This window comes from Engystomops pustulosus, chromosome 9, assembly GCF_040894005.1.
Source record: "Engystomops pustulosus chromosome 9, aEngPut4.maternal, whole genome shotgun sequence".
Classification (NCBI taxonomy): Eukaryota; Metazoa; Chordata; class Amphibia; order Anura; family Leptodactylidae; genus Engystomops; species Engystomops pustulosus.
This window is the reverse complement of record NC_092419.1, coordinates 6,899,686-6,909,304: the sequence shown is the minus strand read 5'-3', so window position 1 is coordinate 6,909,304 and position 9,619 is coordinate 6,899,686. Positions and strand designations below refer to the sequence as shown.

The following is a 9,619-nucleotide window of genomic DNA, read 5'->3' as shown; positions in this document are numbered from 1 at the left end:
TTAGTCTCTTTGTAACTAATTATTCCCATCCCCTTTAATAATCCGTAATTCGCCCCAGATTGGAACAAAGTTTGCAAATATTTATTTACGTTGACATAATTTCCGCTTCTTCCACTTTCTAAATTTAAGGGGAAAGAATTCATCAGATTCCAGATACTTTGTAACAGAAGGAAGGAATTTGAGAATAGGGGGGGGGGGGGGGGGGAGAGGTGGCCACAATGGACAGATTTGCATATTCCTGCTGCATTGACCAGTCAGGCGGCAGGTGGGCGTGGTTATGGTGATTGTATCCGTTCTAAGGAGCATGCGTGGATCCATGGGTAACAAAGCAGAGCCACAGTCACTGCATTTGGGATTATCCGTTGGGAAGGACTGAACTGGGATTGTTCTCTTGCAGATCCTGCGTTAGTGAGGAGGGGGATTCGTTCACCTCTGAAGTGGGATCTATCTTGTCCCTGGTGAGTACATAACTGCCCCTGGGGGGGGGGGGGGATCACACACACGCGCCGGCCCAATGAATGAGTCAGGGGGGGCATTTAATCTGGATTTACAGGAAGGGAGAGTGGGCGGATGCTTAATTCTGCATCTGTGTGGGTATAGCCGTATACTGCAGGTGTATGATGTGGCGGCTTTACGTGTATATATATATATCATGTAACCCCTGCAGCGCTGCGTCCACGCTATTGTGCTGCTTGGCTATAGGATGACATTGTCTGCACATGGACACTTGTGTTATACAATGTATCCAATCTATATCACGGATGGCGACGCTGAGGGTCCGCGCTGGGGTGTATCTGGCAGAAGTGTGCATGCAGCTATGTCTACTGTACACAGTATGTGTGTGGCCCTTATGAGGAAGACATTAACCACGCGTGTGCTGGTGGCCAGCATGGGGAGGAGAGGGGAGAGGTCCCACAATTCATCCCAGCTGCCAAAACTGTTTTGGTTCTGAGATTTATTGACGTCTGATTTTCACGTCCATAATAAGACCCAGATACCCCCAGGGCGCCACTATACACCCAGTGCTACACGCAGTCTTTCTATATAAATATTCTATGAATATGGTCCCCACCGGCTCTCTGGACACCGGCACCATATATACAAATTTACATTACTATATTAGAGAAGCAAAAATCTACCCGAGACCCATAACCGGACTGTAAGGGCCACCACTAGCCCGCAGCTGGTGTCCATCCTGCCACCCCCCTGTGCCAGGGTATATGAACAAGACCCATGTTTGTGCAGATGTGTCATTCCCATATGATATATATATAGTGTATATTGTAGAGTTCAGACATGTCGGCACATACCATACACTGCCCATGGCCCCTGGCAGCCCCTGCACTGGCACAGCTCCTGCCCATGGCCCCTGGCAGCCCCTGCACTGGCACAGCTCCTGCCCATGGCCCCTGGCAGCCCCTGCACTGGCACAGCTCCTGCCCATGCCCTCTGGCAGCGCCAGTCTCCGTAAGCGGCTGGTGTGATAGATTTCAGCCAGACAGAACACGTGTGTATCATACATCATCTGTCTGCCTCGCCAACAAGTCCATTATACCTCCTGTAGGGTGCTCGAGGGGTCACTGTGGACTTTGGGAACCCTATACTCTACACATTGAGCTTTTGGATTTCATTGTAGCCTTTATTATAGCAATTTATTCCTATAGGTCCATCCATCTGCCGGGGATATAACTCCTATAGGTTGTATAGATGGCGATGGTACCAATCGCTTCATTGTATGGACATATTTTCCTAGATATTTCTATGGGGAACTTTTTCCGAGCCTCTTGTATGACAGATGTGGTGTCCTACAGAAAGGAGGGTCCTCTTAATAAGCTGTAGGGTTGTATCCCCCGGGGGCAACCAACTAGAGAACTGGTAAGTAATAATAAGCATGGCACAGATTATTCATACCAGGATGCAGGGGCAGAGGTAGAGGATCGGCACCTGGGGAATGTTTTGGGGGGCTACTGCCATGTAGACCCCAATAAACAACTTTCATGTACAGGCAGTCCCGGGGTTACATACAAGATAAGGTTCTATAGGTTTGTTCTTAAGTTGAATTTGTATGTAAGTCGGAACTGTATATTTTATAATTGTAGTTCCAGACCAAATTTTTTTTTGCCCCAGTGACAATTGGAGTTTCAAAATTTTTGGGCTGTAATGGGACCAAGGATTATCAATAAAGCTTCATTACAGACACCTTACAGCTGATCATTACAGCCCGGGACTATAGTAACATCCAGAGAGGTCACCAGGGGGCAGAGGGGTCCGTCTGTAACTAGGGGTCGCCTGTAAGTCGGGTGTACTTAAGTAGGGGACCTCCTGTATTTAGATGCAGAAGAAAAGAATTAAATTTGGTCTTGAAGCTCTTGGGGGGGTGGAAGGGGGGTGGGGGTGGTATCACATGATGTCTTTGCCCTGTATAGCGCCATCCATGGACTGTGAATCAGATCTTTATATATAGTTTCGGTTCTGTTGTGATAGTTCTGTTCTATCATAGGAACCGCAGGGACCTGGCATACGATCATATGATGGACACAAATTAAGCTCAACGGAGCCCATTGATTATAATGGGATAGTTGAGTTTCTGTTGTAGTGTCATTGTCATTTTACCATAACACAAAAATATTATTAATAATGAAGTGTTTATTCATAGAGAACAATAAATTCCTTACATGACATGTAGAACACAAAAAACAAACACAAATAAGTTAAAAAGACACAAAATTAGACCCAACCGGAGCCATGTAACACCATTTATCCACTTCTGCAACAGTGTCTATAGCAGAGATGTGAACTGAGCCTTAGATGTTGTTCTTTTTTATAATGATTAGTTTAACCCCATCCACGCATTCACTTGATTTCAAAGGTCTTGCAATACCTAAGTTCTCCTGCGGAGGCGCTGCAGAGGAAATGAACACTTCCTGTTGAGTATCCGCACCGATCACAGCCGATTAGTGAGACGTTCTATGTCATCATCTATGGGATCTAACAAAAAGATGCGACTATTCAGCAATGTTTTGCCCATTTGAGTTGTGACTGGTGGCTGTGGCCTGGGGTAGATTATTCACTATCCTGTAATGTTACTATTAGTCACCATATTACAGCACATGCCGGCTCATATATCTTGCTGTAAATACAGAATTTCTTCCATACAATAAACAGGATATTACAGGTCACCCCGGAGCTCCCCGATGTGTGCGGAAGCATTCAGAGGTTTAATAATGGATTTCCTATGGGGCGACATTCATAAGAATAGAGAATACATTGTTTTCTCCATTACCCTGTATATTCCAACTTCAGAGGGGCCGCTCCTATATCCTCTGTCTGCCGCTGCCTGGAGGTTACTGCCCTAGACCTGGAGGAGCAACAAGATTATACTGGACCCAGAAAGTAGAATGCCCCCTTATGTGGCCCCAGGACTGTGTCCTGCCCCATTCAGTATAATGCCCCCTTATGTGGCCCCAGGACTGTCTAATGCCCCATTCAGTATAATGCCCCCTTATGTGGCCCCAGGACTGTGTACTGCCCCATTCAGTATAATGCCCCCTTATGTGGCCCCAGGACTGTGTCCTGCCCCATTCAGTATAATGCCCCCTTATGTGGCCCCAGGACTGTCTAATGCCCCATGCAGTATAATGCCCCCTTATGTGGCCCCAGGACTGTCTAATGCCCCATGCAGTATAATGCCCCCTTATGTGACCCCAGGACTGTCTAATGCCCCATTCAGTATAATGCCCCCTTATGTGGCCCCAGGACTGTCTAATGCCCCATTCAGTATAATGCCCCCTTATGTGACCCCAGGACTGTGTACTGCCCCATTCTGTATAATGCCCCCTTATGTGACCCCAGGACTGCGTACTGCCCCATTCAGTATAATGCCCCCTTATGTGACCCCAGGACTGTCTAATGCCCCATTCAGTATAATGCCCCCTTATGTGGCCCCAGGACTGTGTACTGCCCCATTCAGTATAATGCCCCCTTATGTGACCCCAGGACTGTGTACTGCCCCATTCTGTATAATGCCCCCTTATGTGACCCCAGGACTGTGTACTGCCCCATTCCGTATAATGCCCCCTTATGTGACCCCAGGACTGTGTACTGCCCCATTCAGTATAATGCCCCCTTATGTGACCCCAGGACTGTGTACTGCCCCATTCAGTATAATGCCCCCTTATGTGACCCCAGGACTGTGTACTGCCCCATTCAGTATAATGCCCTCCTATGTGGCCCCAGGACTGTCTAATGCCCCATGCAGTATAATGCCCCCTTATGTGACCCCAGGACTCTGTACTGCCCCATTCAGTATAATGCCCCCTTATGTGACCCCAGGACTGTGTACTGCCCCATTCTGTATAATGCCCCCTTATGTGGCCCCATTCTGTATAATGCCCCCTTATGTGGCCCCATTCTGTATAATGCCCCCTTATGTGACCCCAGGACTGTGTACTGCCCCATTCAGTATAATGCCCTCCTATGTGGCCCCAGGACTCTGTAATGCCCCATTCAGTATAATGCCCCCTTATGTGACCCCAGGACTGTCTAATGCCCCATTCAGTATAATGCCCTCCTATGTGGCCCCAGGACTGTGTACTGCCCCGTTCAGTATAATGCCCCCTTATGTGGCCCCAGGACTGTCTAATGCCCCATGCAGTATAATGCCCCCTTATGTGACCCCAGGACTGTCTAATGCCCCATTCAGTATAATGCCCCCTTATGTGGCCCCAGGACTGTGTACTGCCCCATTCAGTATAATGCCCCCTTATGTGACCCCAGGACTGTGTACTGCCCCATTCAGTATAATGCCCCCTTATGTGGCCCCAGGACTGTGTACTGCCCCATTCAGTATAATGCCCTCCTATGTGGCCCCAGGACTGTGTACTGCCCCATTCAGTATAATGCCCTCCTACGTGGCCCCAGGACTGTGTACTGCCCCATTCAGTATAATGCCCCCTTATGTGACCCCAGGACTGTGTACTGCCCCATTCAGTATAATGCCCCCTTATGTGGCCCCAGGACTGTGTACTGCCCCATTCAGTATAATGCCCTCCTACGTGGCCCCAGGACTGTGTACTGCCCCATTCAGTATAATGCCCCCTTATGTGGCCCCAGGACTGTCTAATGCCCCATTCAGTATAATGCCCCCTTATGTGGCACCAGGACTGTGTACTGCCCCATTCAGTATAATGCCCCCTTATGTGGCCCCAGGACTGTCTAATGCCCCATGCAGTATAATGCCCCCTTATGTGACCCCAGGACTGTGTACTGCCCCATTCAGTATAATGCCCCCTTATGTGACCCCAGGACTGTGTACTGCCCCATTCAGTATAATGCCCCCTTATGTGGTCCCAGGACTGTGTACTGCCCCATTCTGTATAATGCCCCCTTATGTGACCCCAGGACTGTGTACTGCCCCATTCTGTATAATTCCCCCTTATGTGACCCCAGGACTGTGTAATGCCCCATTCAGTATAATGCCCTCCTATGTGGCCCCAGGACTGTGTACTGCCCCATTCAGTATAATGCCCCCTTATGTGACCCCAGGACTGTGTACTGCCCCATTCAGTATAATGCCCCCTTATGTGGCCCCAGGACTGTCTAATGCCCCATTCAGTATAATGCCCTCCTACGTGGCCCCAGGACTGTGTACTGCCCCATTCAGTATAATGCCCCCTTATGTGACCCCAGGACTGTGTACTGCCCCATTCAGTATAATGCCCCCTTATGTGACCCCAGGACTGTGTACTGCCCCATTCAGTATAATGCCCCCTTATGTGACCCCAGGACTGTGTAATGCCCCATTCAGTATAATGCCCCCTTATGTGACCCCAGGACTGTGTACTGCCCCATTCAGTATAATGCCCCCTTATGTGGCCCCAGGACTGTCTAATGCCCCATTCAGTATAATGCCCTCCTATGTGGCCCCAGGACTGTGTACTGCCCCATTCAGTATAATGCCCCCTTATGTGGCCCCAGGACTGTCTAATGCCTCATTCAGTATAATGCCCCCTTATGTGGCCCCAGGACTGTGTACTGCCCCATTCAGCATAATGCCCTCCTATGTGGCCCCAGGACTGTGTACTGCCCCATTCAGTATAATGCCCCCTTATGTGGCCCCAGGACTGTGTACTGCCCCATTCAGTATAATGCCCCCTTATGTGGCACCAGGACTGTGTACTGCCCCATTCAGTATAATGCCCTCCTACGTGGCACCAGGACTGTCTAATGCCCCATTCAGTATAATGCCCCCTTATGTGGCACCAGGACTGTGTACTGCCCCATTCAGTATAATGCCCTCCTACGTGGCACCAGGACTGTGTACTGCCCCATTCAGCATAATGCCCCCTCATGTGACCCCAGGACTGTCTAATGCCCCATGCAGTATAATGCCCTCCTACGTGGCCCCAGGACTGTGTACTGCCCCCTTATGTGGCCCCAGGACTGTGTACTGCCCCATTCAGTGGCCTTTCTGTGGTTTCCACACTATATAACGCTTCTCTTTTCTTCAACCCCCACTAAAAACACGTCATCCCCCCCAAACTTATCCTCACCTCTCCTGATTCCCTGCAGCACCTCAGCTTCCTACCATTACAGAGGCAGAATGGTGGAAGTAGGGAGCCGACGGATCCCTGCATCACCATTACACTCAAAGAGTTAATTCCAGGATATGCTTCCTGTTGCCTTGGACAGCCCCAAAATCCTGGAAGTTTAATTTTATGACACTTTTTGAGCCCCCCATTCCCTTAATCACCTTGGTCTGTGTCTTTATGACGCTGGTGCCTAACATTGTACCCGATATGTCATGAGGGGGTCTGACTTCTGATTTGGCAGAACCAAGTCCTTCTCATCTCCTCTTTTGATACATCCTAAAATTTGCCTCGCAGCAAAGGTTGCAAATAAGGGACAGTATTTTAGTCTCTGGATAAAAATGTTCATATTCACAATAAACAGAGATCTGGGTGAGAATTTGAAGGGCAAAGATTGTGGGGTCCATATTGCTGCTGTACCATAGTGTAGTAGTCGCTATGGGGCCCACTGTGTCAGGGGGCCTGGCCACCCGACCTGCCTCTCTACATAAATGTCATTTCCAAATGTCTCCAGAAAGGTGCAAAAAATTGCAATGCATCAAAAAATGTCTCAAAAAGACAGAAAAAAACTGGAAGAAAAAGATAAATGACCTCCTATGTGTGTATATACCATATCATTTGCGTGTGTATTTGATGTGTATATACTGTATGTGTGTATAAATGTATGAATGTGTGCATGTTGTCTGTGTATACTGTATGAGTGTGTATATTCCAAGTATATATGTGTATTTGAGTGCATAAATGTATATATGAGTGTAACATGTATGTATGTGTGTAAGAAAGGTGTATAAATGTATGTATGTGTGTATAATAGGTGTATGAATGTGTGCATATGAGTGTATACATGTATGTATGTGTGTATAAATGTGTGCATATGAGTGTAACATGTAAGAAAGGTGTATAAATGTATGTATGTGTGTATAATAGGTATATACATGTGTGCATATGAGTGTATACATGTATGTATGTGTGTATAAATGTATGCATATGAGTGTAACATGTATGTATGTGTGTATAAATGTATGCATATGAGTGTAACATGTATGTATGTGTGTATAAATGTGTGCATATGAGTGTAACATGTATGTATGTGTGTATAAATGTGTGTATATGAGTGTAACATGTATGTATGTGTGTATAAATGTGTGCATATGAGTGTAACATGTATGTATGTGTGTATAAATGTGTGCATATGAGTGTAACATGTATGTATGTGTATAAATGTGTGTATATATATATATATATATGAGTGTATAAACGTGTGTGTGTATAAATGTGTGCATATGAGTGTAACATGTATGTATGTGTATAAATGTGTGTGTGTATATATGAGTGTATAAATGTATGTGTGTGTATATGAGTGTATAAATCTGTGTGTGTGTATATATGAGTGTATGAAAGTGTGTGTATATATGAGTGTATAAATGTGTGTGTATATATATGAGTATAAATGTGTGTGTATATATATGAGTGTATAAATGTGTGTGTGTGTATATATATGAGTATAAATGTGTGTGTATATATATGAGTGTATAAATGTGTGTGTGTGTGTGTATATATATGAGTATAAATGTGTGTGTATATATATGAGTGTATAAATGTGTGTGTGTGTGTGTGTGTGTGTATATATATGAGTATAAATGTGTGTGTATATATATGAGTGTATAAACGTGTGTGTGTGTGTATATGAGTGTATAAATGTGTGTGTATATATATGAGTGTATAAATGTGTGTGTGTGTGTATATGAGTGTATAAATGTGTGTGTGTGTGTGTGTATATATGAGTGTATAAATGTGTGCACACAAAAATGTATGTATTTTTTTAAGGGGAGCAGTAAATAGCAGATCCTTTGATCTATTGGGTGTCCGGTATGGTGTGAGCGCTCTGTGGTGCTGCCCTTTGGCACAGTTTTATTTTGGTACCAGGCGGTTATTCAGGCAATACAACATTATTACTCACTCCAGTCCAGACCCTATGGCCAGGCGCCCCATATATTTACCTGAAAGTCATACACGGATCTTGATTGAACCCTGAATACACATTTCTATGCGCACACTTGGTATATATACTCCTCAGATGTATGGAGCCAGGCTGTATTATATCGTGTAGATCTGGTGAGAGGAGCGATGCTGAAGGACGGTCGCTGAGAATTGCTTATTAATGAGTCTGGACCTGAAAGCGCGGCCTATTCCTTACCAGGTCCAGCTACATTATAGCAAATAATAAGCCCAGGACAGGAAGTCTATTCTCCGGAGAGGGATTGCAATAAAAGTCGATAAGCAATGGACGTCTATGTGTTCTCCATACATTAAATGAGCTGCACTCAGGGACTTATAGATCGGATATGACTTGTTGCTGTTTATGGTTTTTTTCCGCATTCTTATATACCGTAAGGCACATGATGGTTGGTGCCCTGTTGTGGATTTTAGCAATCCAAACTTGTAAACCATTGTTGTAAGGAAGCATCTTCTTCAGAATCTTCATGTCCACACAGGAATCTTCACTTCTGTGTTGATGATTCAGCTTTCTAAAAGGGGGTGAAGATCACCCAAACAATTGTTCATACCTGATCGGCCCAATCTCTATAAATGACAGCAAGCAATGGCCCATCTCGATGAATGATGGTCACACTTGGCCTCTTCTACCATCCATCTCGATGAATGATGGTCGGCACTTGGTCTCTCTTACCGTCCATCTCGATGAATGATGGTCGGCACTTGGTCTCTCTTACCGTCCATCTCGATGAATGATGGTCGGCACTTGGTCTCTCTTACCGTCCATCTCGATGAATGATGGTTGGCACTTGGTCTCTCTTACCGTCCATCTCGATGAATGATGGTTGGCACTTGGTCTCTCTTACCGTCCATCTCGATGAATGATGGTCGCACTTGGCCTCTCCTACCGTCCATCTCGATGAATGATGGTCGGCACTTGGCCTCTCCTACCGTCCATCTCGATGAATGATGGTCGGCACTTGGCCTCTCCTACCGTCCATCTCGATGAATGATGGTCGGCACTTGGTCTCTCTTAC

The 9,619-nt window shown here is 46.1% G+C and overlaps 1 long non-coding RNA gene across 1 annotated transcript in view; it reads left to right on the top strand.

The window, feature by feature from the left end:
* The first annotated feature begins 304 nt into the window (after positions 1 to 304).
* Positions 305 to 9,619, top strand: part of LOC140077079 (uncharacterized) — a 58,470-nt gene continuing 49,155 nt past the window's right edge. Inside the window, exon 1 of the long non-coding RNA XR_011849696.1 lies at positions 305 to 458. This is a non-coding gene — a long non-coding RNA (uncharacterized lncRNA). The remainder of the gene's footprint in view (positions 459 to 9,619) is intronic.